Here is a 6,442-nt window from a genome sequence, read left to right as displayed (position 1 = left end):
ATGTACAGGGCCTGAATTTGGGGCGTGTCATGTTGAAACAAAGAATAATTACAGACAGAAAAGGCAGCAGACAGACAAAAGGCAAATTATAGGTTAACCAGCACACTGACAACAAGAAAAAAGCTGAAGAGTTAAAGAGACAGAAATGCGGATAGAAACAGAGAGACAGACCAATAAGGACAGCAGTAAGAACAGATACAAACAGACTGACGTGGCTCTTAAAAGTGCCTTTAGGAGTTTTTCAAAAAGCAGATGTAGGAAGGAATCAATCAATAATAGGCTGATTGATGAAGAACCTGTTTAGAAAAAAAAAAGTATTCAGAATTCAGAAGCACCTTATAAATAAATATATACATTAAACCCTATTGTAACGATTTAGATAAACCCTGTTTAGTGTCCATTTGTATTTCATTTGCAGCATAGATGATCGGTCTGCTATTTAATGATTATGTAATGCTGTTATTAAGTTTAAAATCGAGAGAGAGAGAGAGAGAGAGAGAGAGAGCCAGAATGAGAGAGAGAGCCATAAAGAGAGAGCTAGATTGATAGATAACGTCTATCTTCAATTTGAGCATCAACCCAATCTGGCAACACTGACCCTTATTAGAACCCTCAAACTTCACAAAGTGGCAACAACAGCAAACGTCAGCACACACTTCTCTATCACTGTACCCTGGATGATGATATATGATAAGCTTAACTTGATAGGCTAACAGAAATGAATTTAGCTAACTTACAGCACATGTGGTGTGGTAACATATATGCTATTAAATGTTAAGTCATTCGCTGTTCCACGAAATTGCTAATCTTAACCCATGGAACTGCTTTGTGAGCTCACTGTTTCGGGTTTTTCTTTTTGGTTTTAAATAAGAAAAATAATTTAAAAAAATCTACAGATTCAGATTCGCACTTACCTGTGGTACGATCGAGTACGTTGACGTCACTGCCGCTCATCTAATATGATAAAAAAAAATAAACTTTCTCAAAAATAAACAAGTGAGTCGCTGTGAATTCCTTAACAGCACCGAAAATGTTTTTGCCTAATAAAAAAGAACAGCTTTTTTATTAGGCATTTAATTTAATTTAATACGTAAGAGCGTGATTAGCCAAAGCAGACGGTAAAATGACTGCATGTATTCAGAGGAGTTGGAGAAGACATCTTACAGCTGTAGCAGAATGATCGACAGATTTCCAAATATCAAAAGGATTGTAGAACAGTTTATAAAACCGGTGCAATAAATTCACCCAATCGCTAGCTGTGCCATTACCCAGCATACATCGCTCACTCCGTCAATGCAAGAACCTATACACAAATAACAGCCTGTAATTAGTTTTATCTGCAGTAATTTTCTCTCAGATAGTTGCCTGCATTATATAATTTATTGTGTTCAGCATCCTCTTCCGTATTGGGGTAATAAGCAAATGCTTCAGCCAATACCTTTTGATTAGCCTTGTCTCATGCTTTCTTGCTTTGTGGTAGATCTTTGTTCTGTATTCATTGAGATATTTGAATGCTAATCAATAAAATAAAATAAAATAAAAAATAGTAACCATCCACAACTATTTTCAGTTGCGGATGATAAAGGATTCAGAAAGTTTATTCATGCAGGTCCATATAACAGAGAATATGCATCTTCTTTTTGTTTTCATATTATAATTTATATTTAATTGTGTTGTGGTTTGCCGTGTTTTATGTTGTTTCACTTTAAATTTGTAAAAGGAAAAAGCTGAAAATTTAAATAGTTATATAGTATTATATGATTTATTTATTACATTTTATGTGGAGTGAATAAATAAAAGTATATTTATGGTGGCCCCTACAGACAAAGCACATACAAACTTCAAATCGTGTACGAACCCTGAAGCACGTACAAACTCCAAAACACGTACAAACTCCAAAGCACGTACAAACTCAGAAGCACATAAAAACTCAAAACACGTACAAAACACAACAGAAATGCTCCAGGATGCTAGGGGCTACACAAGCCAGCAAGTACCAACGACCGGATTTGGTGTGTTTATTTATTTATTTTTTCATTATTTGACTATATATGAATGCTTGTGTATAAATACACAAACAATACACATATGCTTTCATGCTTTCAATTGTGTAATTTAAGTGATCTAGGTAGCTCTGTTTTGGAAGTTCAGTTCATGCTAGAAATGTGTTTTGGAGTTTGTACGTGTTTTGTCTCTAGGGGCCACTGCATATATTTATATATAAACATATATAAATAAAAACACTTTTTTTACCTTAGTAATTCCTTTTGTGCATAATTTTATATTATTGTTAATAATAAATTAATTAAAGCAACAAAACAACCTGAAGAGCCGGTTCGGAGCCGAAAGAGCCATCTCCACCATTATTGGACTCATCTCGGACGGGGATGAGTCTGCCTACAGGAGGGAGGTTGAACGTTTGGTGTCCTGGTGCAGCCACAACAACCTGGTGCTGAATGCCCAGAAGACAGTGGAGATTATTGTGGACTTCAGGAAGCACACAGCTCCACTCCCCCCCATCATCCTGACTGACACCCCCATCACCTCTGTGGACTCATTCCGCTTCCTGGGTACCACCATCACCCAGGACCTGAAGTGGGAGCCCACCATCACCTCCGTCATTAAGAAAGCCCAGCAGAGGATGTACTTCCTGAGGCAGCTGAAGAAATTCACCCTGCCAACACGGATGATGATACAATTCTACACTGCAATCATCGAGTCCATCCTCACCTCCTCCATCACCGTGTGGTACGCTGGAGCCACTATCAGGGACAAACAGAGACTGCAGCGTGTTGTGCGCTCTGCTGAGAAGGTGATTGGCTGCAGACTCCCATCTCTGCAGGACCTGTACACCTCCAGGACACTGGGGCGTGCAGCTCGGATCACAGCTGACCCTTCTCACCCTGGACACAGTCTGTTTGACCTGCTCCCCTCAGGCAGGAGGCTCCGGTCCATTCGCACCAGAACCTCTCGCCATAAGAACAGTTTCTTCCCCTCTGCTGTTGAACACATGAACAATAACCGTATGACTGTTCCCACCCCTAACACATGACCCTACGCTGTGTTCACTGCATCATTCCATGTTTGGCACTGATCACCACCTGCACTCATGTATATATCATGTATATATCTATCTACTTAGCACTTTTAATTCTTATTCTCATTTTTATTTTCATGTCTATTTAAGCTTAATTTATAACAGTATGTTTGCACTGAAGCACCACAGCAATTTCCTAATGTTGTAAACCCGCTCGACATTTGGCAATAAAACCCTTTCTGATTCTGATTCTCTTTTTAGTGAGCCGAACTGAAAGAGCCGGTTCTCTAAAAAGAGCCGGAAATCCCATCACTAGTGTTTACCCAGATAGCAAGGAAACGTCTTTGTGCAGAATCCGTGCACCAGCTCTCATTTACTGTTTTAGCTGTTGGGTGGTTGTCGAAATTTTGTAAGGTTTAACCTGATATTCTGGCATTTTGAGCAAAATGAATTTATATTTAAAAGTCAATTCAGGATTTTAATGAATCAATATCATGTTATGCAAGCTAGAATTGATTTTAATCGAAAAATTGATGATCAAAACCCACCCCTAGAAGGTACTAATGGAAAAGGGCCATATGCATGCTGCTTTTATTCTGCCTTTAGTGGCATCTTAGTCCTCCTGGCATCTGGAAATGAAACCCTTTTGTTTGGGGAATGATGAGGTGAAAGTTTTCTGTCCTTATTTCTTGTGAAGTGTGAAAATGTTTCACTCAGTACAGTGCGCTCCAGCTGTGAGGCTCCAGCTGCTGTTATGCAGCTGATGAATTGGTCATTGTGCACTGACTGGTCCTGGTATTCTCCTAACCCCAAAGCTGTTGCTGCTGAGAAAAATGTAATTTACACAGCTGGAGAAGCAATGTACAGGAAGTACCTCCCCACTCTGCTTTTTCTGATTTCACAGTAGTCCTCCAGTCTGACTCCCAGTCATTCTCACACATCTCCATAATGATGTTGGTGGTACAGGACCACTGTTTTATCTACTCAGACAATCACTATCAGACACGTAGTAGTAAACAAAACTAAAGTAAACAAAATCAAACATCAACATTTTTATGTATTTCAAGATTTTTATTATTTGTATTGTAATGGCTGATGGATGGTGAAGACTTTGCAATATAACTGTTGTTGTGAATATTTTCACAACAACAGTTGTGAATATAAAACCCCAACAATCAAATTATCCCCTATGAGCAAGCACATGGCGACAGTGGGAAGGAAAAACTCCCTTTGAACAGGAAGAAACCTCCAGCAGATCCAGGCTCAGGGAGGGGCGGCTATCTGCTGCTACCGGTTTGGGAGGGGGGGGGGTGTTATTTGTATTTTACTGCTGTTAATATTTCCATGTCTCTAATAAGCGTGGTGCCCAAGGTGCCACATCCTTGTGTTGTTTTTTAATAATGGGGGCACGCAGCGTTTTCTGTGGTTTAACCGGAAGAGGAGGGAGGGGTGGGAGTAAATTTTTATTTGTATTTATGTCCCACCGCTCTAAGCGTGGCGCCCAAGGTGCAACATCCTTGTGTTGCTTTTTAATAATTGGGGCACGCTGTGGTTTTTGTGGTTTAACCGGAAGAGGAGGGGGGTGTGGGAGTAAATTTTTATTTGTATTTATGTCCCACTGCTCTAAGCGTGGTGCCCAAGGTGCAACATCCTTGTGTTGCTTTTTAATAATTGGGGCACGCTGTGGTTGTTGTGGTTTAACCGGAAGAGGAGGGGGGGGTGGAAGTAAATTTTTATTTGTATTTATGTCCCACCTTTCTAAGCGTGGTGCCCAAGGTGCAACATCCTTCTGTTGCTTTTTAATAATGGGGGCACGCTGTGGTTTTTGTGGTTTAACCGGAAGAGGAGGGGGGGGGTGGAAGTAAATTTTTATTTGTATTTATGTCCCACCGCTCTAAGCGTGGTGCCCAAGGTGCAACATCCTTCTGTTGCTTTTTAATAATGGGGGCACGCTGTGGTTTTTGTGGTTTAACGGGAAGAGGAGGGGGGTGTGGGAGTAAATTTTTATTTGTATTTATGTCCCACCGCTCTAAGCGTGGTGCCCAAGGTGCAACATCCTTGTGTTGCTTTTTAATAATGGGGGCACGCAGTGTTTTCTGTGGTTTAACCGGAAGAGGAGGGGGGGGGTGGAAGTAAATTTTTATTTGTATTTATGTCCCACCGCTCTAAGCGTGGTGCCCAAGGTGCAACATCCTTGTGTTGCATTTTAATAATGGGGGCACGCTGTGTTTTCTGTGGTTTGACCGGAAGAGGAGGGGGGGGTGGGAGTAAATTTTTATTTGTATTTATGTCCCACCGCTCTAAGCGTGGTGCCCAAGGTGCAACATCCTTGTGTTGCATTTTAATAATGGGGGCACGCTGTTCAGTTGTGCGAACCTTTGCACGGGAACCGTGATCGTTAGCTCTAGCATAAACGTGAGACATATTTAATAAAGGTTGACTTTCAGCAGTATTTTAGACTCAGCGATACTTTAGACGGACCGACTTTGGAGTTTACTGGTGTAGAGTGTCGCCAAGGCTCTATTTATGCTATTTGGAGGCTCCTTCGAAGCACCTTTGTTGTGACGTTGCAAAGGCCTTTGTTGTGACGTTGCAAAGGCCTTTGATCTGTCCGAGCTTAAGCCCCGCCCCCGACGCTGTTGTCTGTGATGGTTCTCAGGCTGTGGCAGGGTCGGCACGCTTGAAGTACGCGCACTACGCATGGTGCGTGCGGAAGTGAGAGGCTTGTGAAATGGGACAGTCTAGTCTCCGTCGCGCTTCCCAGGTTGCCTAGCAACCATGATACTAACCGCTGGAAACGTGTCATACAATTTTGTTTGACAGAAATGAAGGAGAACATATTTTGTTCATTTGTTTCTACAAGAGCTTTGTGTGATTTGATAAGTATCTGAGGCTGAGACCACAGGACAGTAAAACATGATTTTTGGGCTTCATTTCTGTACTGAACAGTCATTTAAGATTAGTTAGTAAATAACAATTAGCTAATGTTTTTCATGAGACAAAAGTCATATCACTTTGGTAATGTAAATATAATATGGCCAACATTATAGTTATTATATTAATCATTATTAGCTATTACAGCAATGAACATGAACTCTGTGTCAAATACTGAGCCTCAGTACAGATTCAAGTTGCAGTTATTTATATGTCTTATCACCTTAAATCTTCACTCAAAGACAAGTGTCTTTGACAGTGCATCTATAGGTGTATCATATATAGGAGACAAATGCTGTTCCTTCAGTATGTTGGCATTACTAAATTTGGCTCATTGCTTACATACATTTATAAAAAGAAAATGTACAAGCTGTGATAACTGTTTCTGATAAAATGAAGAGTAGACTGATATATTAAATATTCCTTTATTGTCATAACTGCTTTAAGTCATACAGAATAGATATCAGAGCC

General features: G+C 40.4%; 1 pseudogene; it reads right to left on the bottom strand.

Moving 5' to 3' along the window:
• Positions 1-4,042: 4,042 nt before the first annotated feature.
• On the bottom strand, positions 4,043-5,175 carry LOC147304416 (uncharacterized; annotated as a pseudogene).
• Positions 5,176-6,442: the final 1,267 nt, after the last annotated feature.

Source organism: Aulonocara sp. 'chitande type north' Nkhata Bay, linkage group LG22, assembly GCF_057382095.1.
Source record: "Aulonocara sp. 'chitande type north' Nkhata Bay isolate Kocher_YH1m ecotype deep benthic linkage group LG22, A_spYH_male_GT1.1, whole genome shotgun sequence".
NCBI lineage: Eukaryota > Metazoa > Chordata > Actinopteri > Cichliformes > Cichlidae > Aulonocara > Aulonocara sp. 'chitande type north' Nkhata Bay.
Note: the sequence above shows the minus strand (reverse complement) of the source record. Positions and strands in the feature narration are given on the sequence as shown.